Source organism: Xenopus laevis, chromosome 2L (assembly GCF_017654675.1).
Source record: "Xenopus laevis strain J_2021 chromosome 2L, Xenopus_laevis_v10.1, whole genome shotgun sequence".
In the NCBI taxonomy this organism is placed as follows: Eukaryota; Metazoa; Chordata; class Amphibia; order Anura; family Pipidae; genus Xenopus; species Xenopus laevis.
Window position 1 is genome coordinate 141,393,515 of NC_054373.1, and position 15,981 is coordinate 141,409,495.

The following is a 15,981-nucleotide window of genomic DNA, read 5'->3' on the forward strand; positions in this document are numbered from 1 at the left end:
ACACTTACCGAAGATTCCCGAAGTGGTGAAGATGGCCCCTGTGAGCTCCGAAGTGCTGACTCTGCATCGAGGGGTAATTAAAGACTATAGGGCATTTGCAAGTATTAACACCTGTGTGAAGGGGGACTATAGGGGGTAGGGGTTTTCATTTGTTGGGGGGTTTGGTTCTCCTTTAAGCTGTGAGTCTCAGTTCTCTCAAGAGACCTGTTTATCTTAAATAGTTACAATTGTATCTCTCCTTATCTTAAATTGTTGTCACAGGTGTATCTAAGCTGAGCAGCCACTGGTCTGGGCTCTCTGAAAAAAGTCTCTTATTTAATTAAATTTCAGAAACTTTGTATCTTTTTCTGGCTGTTCAGTACAGGAGAACTAAGAGAAAGTCAGGACATTTCACTAACAGGACTGCGTGCTGAGCTGTCAAAATTGGGACTGTACCGCGTAAAACAGGACAGTTGGGAGGTATGCATTTGCAATACTTTTTCACTAAACGGAGCTACGGGTGAATGCTTAGTCTAGAGGTGTCAGTCATATTGATCCGAACCACAACAACAAGCAATTCACAAACCTGACTTCCTCATGGTCCTCAGCAACACGGCCATAAAGACACCACCTTGGCTTGGACAATTTAATTGTACAAGGCTAAAGCATGCCAGGGCAGGGTGGCAGAACATACTGGGATGCAAACATTCCTTGGTCTGCCAGCATTTCAATACATACACAGTGTGGTCCCCAGTTAGGGTTGCCATCTTCTCTAGAAAAAATACAGACTTTCCTATGTTTTTATGATTTTTCCCTATTAATACCATTTGCGTCAAGAAACATTTTTACTGGCAAAGTGGTGACCCTACCCCCAGCCTTTCACAACCAGCACAGTGTTGTACCCAACATTTCATGACAGTTTCGCTCTTTGGTGTCTCATTGGTCTTTTATATCAAGAGACAATTTCCTGTTAAAATCACAAGGTTGAACTAATGTTATAAATGCTACACAACAGTGTTTTATGCCCTTTAGTTCCACTCCTTTCCCTAGTTGCAAGAGGAGCTGGGTATTTAATGCATGGGTATTTAATGCATTTTTCATTGTCTGTTGTTACTTTGAGAAAGGCCTCGGAGAGGCCAAAACGTTAGTCTTTTGTTAATAAAACATTATTTAATTTTTAAGTCCTGAGAGTGCGGACCTTCTTTACTGAATATATATATATATATATATATGTATATGTCACATAATACTGCACTTAATGGGATACAATCAAGATTTCTTGAAAAAAATCCTGTTCTAATATATATATATATATATATATATGCAACGCACAAAAATTCACTGTTAACTTGTTGAATGCCAGAAATGATAGCATTATTATTTACTTCAAATTCACATTAAAATGCATAAAGGAAACAAGATTTAAACTATTTATATAGTGTAAGTAAAGTCTATTTGTTTCACATATATAAAAAGAAGATAATTTGGAATTATTTCTTAGGGTGACAAGTCCTCTTTAATATTGCCCATTCTGTAGTTCATCTTTCAGCTTTACATTTCTTGTGTCCCCCCCCCCCCCAAATTCTCCTCACTGCCACCAGTTGCCAACTAAATCCGCAGGCCAAGGCTACCTAGTGCGAGATAGAAGTGATGTAATAAGTACTTGGACTATGGACCATAATTCAGCGATGTGACAGTACAGTTTTGTTTGAGGTGTGAGTAGGTGAACATTGCATGGAATTAAAGTCTGAGGTATGAACAATGCCAGCTTGTCTAAGTTCTGATACCTTTTAATGCTTACACAAGATAAGCAGTCACATTAGCCAGACTTAATACAGGGGCCACACAAGGCATCTGGCGGGCCACCAATTCGACAGCGCTACCCTAGCTTATTACCTTCCACTATGCTACAATAAGAAGGCTCTGATGTTCTTCCCAACACAGCCCCGACAACTTTTTAGATAGACCAATTGGCTGATGCAGAAGACAATGAGGCAATAACAGCAATGTAGGAGAGGGTTCTAGCAGGGATTTACAAAAAAATTGCTCTCTTCCCTAACCATTGCTCTCTAAAACAATAATAGAGTGACACATAATATAATTCACACATTGACAAACAGTTTGTTTATGATTACCATGGTATTTCTTTCCTCCTACAATCATCACATGTATCTTTATAAGTTATTCTAGCTACTGTTACATAGGGTCAGACTAACTTACCAAAGCACCAAAGAATCTCTCACTGACCTGGTAAAGTGTCCCATGGCCCTTTATTTTTTCCATCATTGGCCTATACAATAGCTGTATTATTTAGCATGTAATGCATCTTAATTTTCATTTACAAATGCAGTCCATGATGCAAAGGCTCAAATAGATTCAAAATACACTGGTGGTCGTTACAAAAACACTGGGCAAATTTGCACCTGGGCAGAAACCCATGGAAACCCTTTCAGATGATTGCTTTCAGTGCTCAACCTGCAGCTGGCTGAAAAAAAACGAATCATTGATTGGTTGCTATGGGTTACTGCCCACAGGGTCGAACGGGGGGGCCCAGGGCCCACCTCCAGCCTCCCTTGCTGAGCCTGCGCTCCGTAGCACCCCACCTTGTGTGTGTGTATGCACGCTGTGACACGCGTGTGTGCATGCGCGCACTCGCACAATGTTTTTCCCAGTAGGAAGAAGCTTCCAAATTTCGGATCTGGGCCAGCAGGGTCCACAAGAGCCAGGGGCCCACGGTGTTTTTTCCCGGTGTCCCGCCGGTCCAGTCCGACCCTGACTGCCCAGGTGTAAATCTGCTCAGTGTTTATAAATGACCACCAAATGACATCATTCACAAAGGTATGTGCTCCCATATATGCTCCCATATATGCTCCTACCAACTGTCAGGCAGCACCACTGTACCCACCCTCCCTATTCTGGTGTATGAAGCACATTCCTATTTCTCATACCCCTTCCTCTTTTAGATTGCAAGCTCTTTTGGGCAGGTTCCTCTTTACCTCCTGTATCGGTTATTGGTTGTTTTTGTATGTTAATCAGTATGTTCAGTTTCTACACCCATTTGTTGTACAATGCTGCGGAATATGTTGGTGCTTTACAGACAGGGCCGGCCTTAGGCCAATTGGACCAATTGGGCCCAATTGGGCCCCGCACCTCTGGGGGCCCCGCACCACAGGGCAGCACAGATAATATTTCCCTCAGCACATGATGCTGCCTGGCCTGCCCCCAACTTTGAGAGTCCAGCCCATCCCCAAATCCATAGGTCTAGCCTGCCCCCAACTCTCATAGGCCCAGCTTTCCTCCAACCTTGATAGGCCCTGGCTGCCCCCAATCCAACCAAGCCTGCTCCCAAGCTGAATCGGCCCAGCCCCAAACTAATTGGCCCAGTCCACTCTCCTATTTCCTCCCTCTCTCTCTTACCCTGTGTGCCCCTATTATGTTACCTTGTCTGCCCCTTTCCTTTCTATTTTGTGCCTGTATGCCCTTATTTTCCTAAATACTTGGTGTGTCAGTAGCCAGCAACACTTTGTCTAGGGGCCCCGCCAACATGGTCCCAATTGGGCCCCACATGTGATAGGACCAGCCCTGTTTACAGATATATGAAAGAAGTTCTTCACAGGCAAAGAGAGAAGTGTTTAGAAAAGAAAAGGGGATTATCTTCATATTAGACCAAGAAGAAATTAAAATTGCTGCAGTTTTCTTAGAGATTAAGAAAAAAAAAAGTACTTATTCTTTAGTGCTGAGCAAATTGTCACACTGGGAGTGTTTGCCTCAGCTTGTGCACAACTTTGCTTACACTCTGGGAAAAACCAAGCATGACGATTTGCATCTGAAAATGGCACTTTGCACTATACTCTGCATTTTTAAGTTCCCTTATAGTTATCAAGTTGTATACCTCCCAACGGTCAGATTTTGACAGCTCAGACCACAGTCCTGGATTTGTATTAAAATATCCACAATTAATCTTTGATCTCCTGCACTGAACACCAGAAAGATATACAACGTTTCTGAAACTTATTTGGATAAAATGCTTTTGGCAGAGAGCCTAGAGTACTCAGCACCTGCACGTATGTACAATTGTAACTAATAAGATAAGCAGGTGTCTTCAGGGAAACTGAGACGGAGGCAATTTCACCTTCATTAGCGAAACTGTAATAACACATTGTCAAATTCAGTGGGAAAATAAATCACCACAGCAGTAGCATAAAGGACCATTTATTTCTGAATCAAACTCATAAATAATCTGTATCTTCAGCAGGTAAAATGAAAACTTAAACATGGTCCACAGCATAAATTAACAGTTTTCATGGACAGCAAAAACCAAAAAGTAATTTGTTTTCCCATTCAGTGCTCATGCTCACCTAGTCTTGCAGGCTATTAGATCCTATTAGATCCTCAGGGAGGAGAGTGGTTTTCACACACTTTTCCTCTGTAGTCCTCACATTCATCTCCCAAACTCCCTCCTGAACTCCCAGGGCTCTCTTATTTTCTGCACTGCTGCAGTAAGTAGCCCTGCTGTGCACCTTAAAGGTATCTGAATAAAGGGGAAACAATCCCGTTGTCCATGACCAGGGGCGTAACTACAGAGGAAGCAGACCCTAAATATTGGTAATACAGTCCAATCTGTAGACATTTTGAGGGCCTGAAAAATAATTTGCTGTGGGGCCCAGTCACTGTCTAGGACCCACTCTTGGAGCCCTGTAGAACATAAATAATACACACGACCCTAAACCCTCCAGAAATGTGTCCAAACTTTCATAACTTGGAAAATTGTGAAAAATGGATGTAGTATTTAGAGGTGTGGATACGGTTGCCACCTTTTCCCCCGGGTGGAATCCGGGCAGGGCAAAGGGCAGTGACGCAGTAGAGGCGGAGCAGTGAAGCAGCAGGGACAAGGCCGTGACATCAGGGCCGGGCGCGACAATTGGCCGGTCTCCTGGTCAATCATAGGAAATCCTGCCCGGTTTTCCTAATTTATAAAACCGGGCAGGCAGTTTTGACCCAGGCAGCCCTTCTGGGTCAAAATCGGGCGCGTGTCATATACTGTAAATTTCACCACTCTACATGCTCCAGATCTTTTTGTCCCTCTTTACATTTTTCAAATGTTGGGAGGTATAAAGTTGTGTCAGTTACTTTTGTTGATACTCTGAAGTCCTACTGCTGTATGATTTACATTACCAAAAACTATAATCTCATTTAGGGACCAGGACTATTTATTCTGTGAAGCTGCTCAGAAATGTGTTTTTTATCATTATGCTTTCAGCCCTTCCTAGCGAAGAATCTCAATAGTTGCTTTTATTTCATATACTTCCTTATTTATCTTACCTATCTATTCTCTTTCCTCCTGTGTCAAGGAGAGCAAGGGCAAATCTCTTTGTATATCATTGGTAGATGCTGTTCATATTCTGGAAAAAAATTATGCATGCTTCAAAATTTTGCCTCAGACAGCAGAATAACTCACAATAAATTCCTTGTACGTATTAAATGTTTTATGTTTTTTGAGAATGCCAGACCATTTTCTGACAGCTCATTTTACCTACTGAATAAAGCTTTCATCCATTTACACAAGATCAATGAATGATTATGCGAGGTGTTTGCATAAGAAAACAAGACACAATAAATTATTTATGTCTGACACACCTGGGTTGATGTATAATTTTATTATTATTATTTATGTCCTTTCATAATGTTCTGCTCTGGTTTATATGAAAACTTTTTAGTGTAATAAGTGGGTGTCTGTTTCACCTCTGGTCACACCAGAGTTTTTTGTACAAAGACATCCATGATTTCTCAGGTTGAAAGGAAACCCTGATGTGCTGCCTCAGCCTAGCAGGGACCGTTTCCCCTCTATCTTTGGCTGTCAGAGTTATTCAACCCTGCCCTCACCTTGTTCTATATTGAATTGATGGATTCTGACACTTAGAGGCCCATTTACTTTGCTCGAGTGAAGGAATAGAATAAAAAAAACTTAGAATTTCGAATGATTTTTTTGGCTACTTCGACCATCGAATTGGCTACTTTGACCTTCGACTACGACTTTGAATCTAACGATTCAAACTAAAACTTCGACCCCCTACTTCGCCACCTAAAACCTACCGAGGTGCCATGTTAGCCTATGGGGAAGGTCCCCATAGGCTTTCTATCAATTTTTAGGTTGAAGAAAAATCGTTCGATCGATGGATTAAAATCATTCGAATCGAACGTTTCGAAGGATTTAATCGTTCGATTGAACGATTTTTCATTCGATCGAACTATTTGCGGTAAATCCTTCGACTTCGATATTCGAAGTCGAAGGATTTACATTCAGCAGTCGAATATCGAGGGTTAATTAACCCTCGATATTCGACCCTATGAAAATCTGCCCCTTAGGGTAGGACTACACGGGCGTTCTCGGCGCGATCTGGCGTGCAGCGCAAAAACGCAGGCATATAGTCGAATGCAACAGAAATAAGGTAAGATATACAAATTTCGGATGAAGTCACAACGTTGATCCGACGCGACATGACTGTGTCATCCGACACTTGTGTCGCGTCGGTTCAACGATTCAACTTCATCCGACAATGCTATTACTTACCTTATTTCCATCACATCCGACTTGATGCCTGCATTTTTGCGCAGCGCATCGGATCGCACCGAAGAAGCCCGTGTAGTCCTACCCTTAAAGTTCCCCTGCTTAATATCTAGAAGGGGATGCAGAACACCTAAATCAGGGGTGCCCAAAAGGTAGATCGGGATCTACCAGTAGACCTTTAGCTGGTGTTCAGTAGATCTCAAGACACTGCCAACAAACAGCTAGTCTAAATCAACCTCCTATTTCATGCTTTTCATTCAGATATTTATTATGTTACGGTTACATAAGAAATAGTTGTTTGTTAAATATAGCAATATATATTTCAGTACAAAGAGCACTCTGGATTTGCATTTATTACAAACCTAAACAAGTTAATAAAAAACAGTTCACTAACCAGAACCCCAACAATATAAATATACTAGCAAATTCTTGTTGGTGTGGACTGGGTGTGCGCTGCAGTAGGTCATAGTAGGCAGCTCATCCCTGTTCTTTTTAACCATCTTTATTTCCCCCAGTTCTGTGAGCCCAATCCAGTATGAGTTAGAGTGATTCTGGCTTATATTCATGCTTGCAATTGTGTACTTTCTTAATCGTAGTTGGCTATGACAAGACTCTACTTCTCCTAAACAAATTATTGTTGATAAGGAAGAGGAGAGTTTGAGGTCATGTGGTACCCACTCAGGAAGACATCCATAAGTAATCAAACGGAAAGGTGTTGCTCATAAAAAAAGAAAACATTCATGCTTCTAGTCAGATTAAAGGGTTCTCATCAACAGCATACAGAGAGAAAGCACCTGCGAAAAGTGACTAAAGATTATCAGTAAGTAGGGTGAAATGTATGCCTCTACATAGTTACATACTGTCAGGGTCGGACTGGGGGGCCCGGGGCCCACCGGGACTGCTGTCCAGGGGCCCCCCTCCGGCCCCCTGCACCCCTACTAAAATGCGTCGGCCCAGCAACACCGCCGCTTGGCGCGTATGCGCAAGAGCGCCGTTCGGCGTGCATGCGCTGGCGGCGCTGCGCATCGCCGGAATATTTTTTTTTTCCCGTGATTGGAAATATCTAGAGAAGGGTTCTGGCCCGGCGGGGGCCCACGAGGGTCGGGGCCCACCGGGTTTTTTCCCGGTTTCCCGCCGGGCCAGTCCGACACTGCATACTGTAGTTACATAGTTACATAGTTAAATCGGGTTGAAAAAAGTCCAACAAGTTCAACTCCTCCAAATGAAAACCCAGCATCGATACACACACCCACCCACATCTTCACATAAATTCTATATACCCATATCTATACTAACTATAGAATTTAGTATCATTATGTCTGTCCAAGAAATCATCCAAGCCATTCTTAAAGACATTAACTGAATCAGCATCACAACATCACCCGGCAGTGCATTCCACAACCTCACCAACCTCACCGTCCTCACTGTAAAGAACCACCTACGTTGCTTCAAATGAAAGTTATTTTCTTCTAGTCTGAAGGGGTGGCCTCTGGTACAGTGATCCTCTTTATGGGTAAAAAGGTCCCCTGCTATTTGTCTATAATGTCCTCTAATGTACTTGTAAAGTGTAATCATGTCCCCTCGCAAGCACCTTTTTTCAAGAGGAAACAACCCCAACATTGACAGTCTACCCTCATAATTTAAGTCTTCCGTCCCTCTAACCAGTTTAGTTGCACTTAGTCTCTGCACTCTCTCCAGCTCATTTATATCCTTCTTAAGGACTGAAGTCCAAAACTGCACTGCATACTCCAGATGAGGCATAATTATGTTTTCATTCCGTGAGTTAATGCCCTTTTTTATGCAAGACAGAACTTTATTTGCTTTAGTAGCCACAGAATGACACTGCCCAGAATTATTATCATTTACAAAAACCCATAGGGGCAGATTTACTCAAGGGCGAATATTCACCAGCGACAGCTTCGCACCCATCGCAAGTTCGCAACACTTCGCCAGGTGAAAATTCGCTAGGGACAACGCTTATTTACTAAATAGCGAAGTTTTGTCCTGCCCCATGGAGGCTGCTGAATTTTCGCTATCGTTACTTCGGCAATGCAAGCAAATCAATGTGAAGATGCGATAGCATTCAATTCTTGCACTCAGGCTAATTTGCATATGGTGGGAAATTTAAAGTTGAATGGATGTCTTTATGTTACAAGTTGCATCAAAAACATTACATTTACATTGATAAGTAGACATGTCCAGGGAACCTTAATAAAGTCAACAGAGTTGTTATAATGCCCTACACATGAGCCCACTGTGTTATGCAAATAATGTTCCATATGTTAGAAAATGTATGGGGAAACTGGTATAAATGGTATAAAATGTTTGCACCGATGTGTATTTAGTAGCTTGATAAAAGGCGATTGTATGCCTGAAACGTCGCTGCTATGTTGTTCATGCTGAAATAAGCCCTTTTGGAATAAAGGCATTTTAAGAATTTACCTCAAGTGTGGTGCTGTCTGCTTTTCTACATTGTGTTTACAAAACGGGTGGAAGTGGCCACCTTAGACCTGCACCTGCGTCCAATATACCCTATGGGTGAGTGCTGACTTCTAATCTCTAATTCTTCGGGGAAACTGGTTACACAAAATATTTTTTTAGGACTTTTGCAGCCTATCACCCTGAAAAAAGCATTTTTGAACTTAGAAGTTTGTCAATTCAGAAAATATGATGAAAGAAACTGAAGATTGAAGAAGAGCTAAGCACTCCATTGCACTTTGCCTGGTCTGAGCTGACAAAGGCAAGTCTGGCAAAAGAGGCAACGTTCAGTAAAATCCACATTTTAGTGAATTTGTGGAGTAAGGTCCATTCGCCAGAGAGAAAAATCGCCTGGCTGTAGAGTGCGAATGGCCGCTAGCGTCTGTCTCTTTAGCTAGCGAAGTGACGCCTGTGCCCGTTAGTAAATTTGCAATGTCCCTGCGGGTTGGTAACACTAGAGAATTGACGCTAGCGTTAGCCACTTTGCCCTCGAGTAAATCTGCCTCCTAGATCCTTTTTGTTTAAGGAAACTCCCAAAACACTGCCATTTAGTATATAACTTGCATTTATATTATTTTTGCCAAAGTGCATAACCTTTCATTTATCAACATTGGACCTCATTTTCCAGTTTGCTGCCCAGTTTCCCAACTTATACAAATCACTCTGCAAAGTGGCCGCATCCTGCATGGCATCTATAGTTCTGCACAATTTAGTGTCATCTGCAAAAATAGAAACAGTATTTTCAAAGCCCACCTCCAGGTCATTAATAAACAAGTTGAAAAGCAAGGGACCTAGTACAGAGCCCTGTGCTACTCCACTAACAACATTGGTCCAATTAAAAAATGTTCCATTTACCACCACTCTTTGTAGTCTATCTTTTAGCCAGTTCTCTGTCCAGGTACAAATACTATGTTCCAGGCCAACATTCCTTAATTTAACCAGTAACCTTCTGTGTGGCACTGTATCAAATGCTTTAGCAAAGTAAATCACATCCAATGCCATCCCAGAATCGAGGTCCCTGCTTACCTTCTCATAAAAAGAAATTAAGTTAGTCTGGCAATATTATTTATATCGCATAAGAAATTAAGTTAGTCTGGCAATATTATTTATATTGCATAAAACCATGGTGGCACAAACTCATAGTATTATGATTTGCTATGAAGTTCAGTATTTTATCCTTTATTAAAGGGGTGGTTCACCTTCAGGTTAACTTTTAGTATGTTATAGAATGGCTAATTCTAAGCAACTTTTAAATTGGTCTTCATTGTTTATTTTTTTTTATAGTTTCTGAATTATTTTACTTCTTCTCCTGACTCTTTCTAGCTTTCAAAAGGGAGTCACTGACCCCATCTAAAAACAAATGCTCTGTAAATACTACAAATGTATTGTTATTGCTGCTTTTTATTGCTTATCTTTCTGTGCTGACACTCCCCTATTAATATTTCATATTCTCATTCAACTCAATGCATGAGAACTCAAATACCACAAATAATAAAAATGAAAACCAATCGCAAATTGTCTCAGAATATCGCTCCCTACATCATACTAAAACTTTACTCAAAGGTGAACAACCGCTTTAACGTTTCGAAAAGCTTTCCTACCACTGACAGACAAACTGGCCTATAGTTTTGAGGCTGAGAACGGGATCCCTTTTTGAATAGCGGCACCACATTAGCAGTTTGCCAGTCTTTCGGCACCATGCCAGACCTCAATGAATCGTGAAAAATTGAGTAAAGAGGTGTGGCAATTACAGAGCTAAGCTCGCTAAGTACCCTGGGATGATTACCATCTGGCTCTGGACCTTTATTTATTTTAACCTGTTCTAGTCTCTTTTTAATTTCCTCATGTGCCCATCATTAGCTGTATTTCCTTCATTAACTGGTTCCTCATTTGTGTAGACAGACGAAAAATATGACTTCAGAATCTGAGCTTTTTTTTTGTTCTCATCAACCAGCTGACCCCCCCCCTCTGATATTAAAGGTCCCACCCCTTCCTGCTTAATTTTTTTACTATTAACATATTTAAAAAATAATTTTGGGTTGTTTAAAACTCTTTTAGATAGGCCTGGAATTTGTCATTTGTCTGTAAGCAATTTTGAAGTCAATAAATAGGTCACCTTTTTAATAATACAGTTTGCTACTATGTTATGTCTATACCTGTATAGTAATGCCAAGTGGGGTTATTGTATTTTGTGCCTCTAGAAGGAAAAATTATTTTTTTCACACATAGGCGAGACAGAGTGAACATCACAGAGGAGCTCCTAGTGCTGCTGGCAGACACAGTGCTCTGGCATGCTGGGACAAAAAGAAGGGAGGCTGTGTCCCCCCGAAACGTTGAATATTTATTGTTGGTGGCATTAATAAAAGGGGCACTATCCCCGACTGCAACATTGGTGTGTGCGGACCGTTTTTCGAGAATACAAAACAAAAAAAAATTGTGCAATTAGGATCTATGCCAGAAAAACAAACTGCTTCAAATTTTTTGACCAGTCAGAGAATGTCCAAAGTTACTTTTATTACTTATGCTTCAGAAAATATATAAAATACTGGGGGCAATATATATAAATATATATATATATATAATATTGTTTATTTTACCTCCATAATTACTTCAAAAATTCTTCAAAATACTTCTAATTTGCTGAAATGTTATATAACCTTTCTTTCAAGTTATTGTTATTCAGGAAGTAGTCAATTATGGGATGGTTCCAACATGACTCCCTCACATGCTTATATCAAAATATATATTCATTATGCATGCAGGTGTGTCATAACCTGCATCAATCATTATATAAAAGAGACGAAAACCAAACTAGGACTATATTTAGCCCTAATATTTAGCCCTACTTGTGAAAATATTAAACTAACTGAGCAAAATAACAGTTTTTACTTGGATTCAAAATGTATTGTCAGGCAAGGCATCCTAACATTGCACAGTGAAACATTTTCTTTTATTATGGCCTTCTGCCAGGCATTGTAGGAGGCATTGCTGCCTTCCTGTTCCGAGGTCTTGAATGCATTTGTTGTCCCTGTGTATATATGGGTTACATCCAAGAACTCTGTTTTCTTCCCACACTCCAAAGACTTAGGGACAATGGGGGGGGGGAAGGATCATTGCAGGAGCCACCTCAGGGAATAGAATCGCCACCCTGCAAAAACAAATAAGCAAGTTAACAGGTTTGCAATAAAATTGATGATGTGTGTTGTATAAATAAGGTAGGGCAATTGGACTTTAAGCACCAATAGTAGGGACTAGTGCTAACAATGAAAACTATCTGTAAACCACTGTACAATAAATTAGAACTATAAAATTGAGTATATTAAAAGTATACCACCAAAATGTTTTATTGGCATAGACATACAGCTGTATATTGTGAGCTTTGTGATTTATGAATCTCACTGTTTTACTTCAAGACCACAGAGATGCAATTGGGTACACAAACCAGTGTGCAAAATATATTGTGGAGCACATAAAAAATGTTGTATAGACACACAGTTATTCCACTTTTAGCTCAGACTCACAGCACTTATCGTCATTTCGTGCAAACTCTATTGAAGTCTATGGGAAAAAACTGGAGATGAATTACTGTAGGAGATAACTTTTTCCTCACTGAATTGAATCTAACCCAATACAGTTTATCAAATCTGTCTATAAAATAGGGGACTTTCTATAATTTAACAGTTACAGAATGAAAAAGGAGGATTAGAAGGCCCTGCTTGCAAGATCTTACAATCAATAAGGGCGTTGTAAAGAACTGTTTTTCAAGGTGTGTTAACTTCACAGAGGCTTTTTTTAAAGAAGTGGGTCTTCTGGGAGGCTTTGAATGTTTTGAGTTAAGGGAGAGTCTGATAGGTAGTGGCAGGGAATGCAGACATGCAGGAACTTGAGCAGAATCTTGCCCTTGGGAAACGCAAGCTGTTATAGCAGAGAGGTAAAAGTCAGAAGCAGAGTCTAGAGAATGAAGGGGTGTATATTAAGATAAAAACTGAGGTATATTGTTCAGGGCAAAAGTTTAGCATGGTGTCAGACAGGCACTATGTTGCACGTATCTCACCTAGAGATTTTTAATGTGGGGCATCAGTGTAAGAAGTAATTTTCATGCAGTTATGTATGGCATCATATGTGAAGTATTTTTCATGCAATAATTTGGAGGCAAAGGTATTTTCAGACACTTTGTCATAGGCGACAGTGTACCCTACCTGCCATCACCCTAACAAGGTAGTAATATGTTTTGTTAACGCAAAAAACATACGAAAAGACGATTGCAAACGTTAGCGACCATGTTTGCATCCTTTTTGACTAATTAAAGACCTCAATGACTTCATCTTAAAGTTTGCGACCAAATGGTTTTTGTGAACATTCGCAGTGTACCGTATGTAATTAAATACAGAGCTGGTGTTAATGCTAAACCTTTGCTTAACAATAATGCGAAATGTAATAATCGCCAGCGAGTGATTTTACCTTGTGAGCAGTGCTAAACATTTGCAAAAATCTGTAAACAAGCCTTTCTGGAATTTTATAATCAGAAGTTAAACAAGAAATTGTAACCATGATTCAATAAGTTGAATCATGGTTACTAGGAAAGCCAGGATTAAGGTGCACACAGTTTCTAAAAAGTGCACACAAAATATAGTTCATAATGTTTTTTGGATGGGGTCAGTGACCCCCATTTGAATACTGGAAACAGTCAGAAAAAGGAGGCAGATAATTTAAAAACTAGAAAAAATAAAAAATGAAGACCAGTTGAAAAGTTTCTTTGAATAAGCCATTCTATAGCATACTGAAAGTTAATTCAAAGGTGAACCATCCCTTTAAAGGGGAAGGAAACCTAGTCGGCGCAAACCCCCACCCCCCCTCCCGTTTGTTGCCCACCCTCCCTCCTCCCCCCTGGCCTACCCGTCCCGCTGGGCAAATGCCCCTAACTTGTTACTTACCCTTCTGCGCAGGTCCAGTCCAGGGAGTTCACAGACGACATCTTCTTCCACGCGATCTTCTTCCTGCTTTGAACGGCGCATGCGCAGTAGGATCATTTCGCCGGTACGATCTACTGCGCGTGATTTTTGGCGCATGCGCAGTAGATCCGTACCGGTGAAATTATCCTACTGCGCATGCGCCAAAACGCCGTTCACAGCAGGAAGAAGATCGCGTGGAAGAAGATGTCGTCTGTGAACTCCCTGGACTGGACCTGCGCAGAAGGGTAAGTAACAAGTTAGGGGCATTTGCCCAGCGGGACGGGTAGGCCAGGGGGGAGGAGGGAGGGTGGGCAACAAATGGGAGGGGGGTGGGGGTTTGCGCCGACTAGGTTTCCTTCCCCTTTAAGTGGTCCATTGATCCTTGGCCTGCTATTAGACATGCATCGATTTACTTGAAACAAAGATACAGATTGTGAACACTTGGTCTAACCCACTCTGTAGCATAAAATGAGATGCCTTGTTGTGGCATGTAAGCTTACATATTTTGACCAAAATGTAATACACCTTTTTTGTAATATTTAAGCTTGTTCAAACGTACATTGCAAGAATGCAGGTTGCAGGTAACCCTATCTTCCTTAGCTGGGCAGATATATCATCCAGCAGTGCTATGTGTAGTGAACCTAAATTCTGCATTAAAAATGTTGGTCTATATTATCAGGACGTGCCAAAAAATCATGCTAGAATTTTGGGTTCACAGGCTAGACATCTTGACAGTTAAAAAAAAGTTACCAATGGCTTATATTCTAATTAACAAATGATGAGTTAAAAACACAGGCGGAAGTAAGCACCTGCAACAATACAGATGACATATATCTGCTTACAATTAAAAACAATAACATTTTGTTATATATTTATCCATGGCTGTTACAACATTTTTTTGTAAAACAAAAAGATACATTTGTAATTATCATTAAGTACACATTTCTTGTGCCCAAGGTCTGAGAAGAGAGGTATTGATTTCAGCTCTGAAGTTCTCATTCCTTTTTCTGAAAAGAACTGGATGGCCTAATTACTGAATGCTTCAGAGCAGATGACGCACCAACACTGCCAATGAAGTCTTTTTTTTTATTGGCATATAAAATTCTACATCCTGTTATTAGTGAAAACTTGAGGACTAACTAGATTTGGCTCAAAAAAATCACTACCATAATTGTGGTTTGTTTTCCACTGTGGAAATAAAAATGTCACTATGCATTTTTTTGTGCTTCTAAAGTTTGAATAACACCCAGGGCAGCCAAAAGTATGAATATCAAGCATATAACCTAACTTCCATTTACTTTACCAGGACATTTAAATACAATATATGTAAAAATGCCAGTTACTCCAGTATTTGGACTTGACAACTGTAAATATGTAGCGTACCATTTGGGATACTATCATTCTGTATTATTCTGCTGTTTAACTCTGTGAAATAGTTTCTATGTTATAAAGTTGGTAGCTGCTTTTATATGCTTTATATAACAGTGTTTTAAAGGCTTCCTCCAGCCATAAAACCTGCTAAATGAGTTTTGCAGTTTCAATTAGAAAACAATCCTTGCTGGTCTTGGGAAAGCAGCAGCTAGGGGAGGTGTGCTTATTTCTTGTTTCTTCGCAACAGTACCCAGTTGGCGCCCCTAGGCCCACTGCCGTTCGTCGCCCCTGTCCCCTCTTTATTCGTGCAAATTTTCATCATCTGGACCGGAGCAATGGGGATTGGCACACAGGAAATTTAAAAAATTATTGTTTCTCCTGAGCATCACCAGTGTTTTTGAACCAATGTGGGTGTGGTTGGGCAGCATGCCGCCCCCCTAAAATCCTGCCGCCCTAGGTCCGAGTGTAGGTGGCCTTTCCACAAATCCGGCAGGACTATGCAGCAGGGACTAGTGATGAGCAAATTTTTTCGCCACCCATGCATTCCCAGGCAAAATCCAACATTTCGACATCTGGGAATTTTGTCGAAAAACTGCAGCAAAATTTGCCTCGACAAATAAGTTGCCAAGAAAA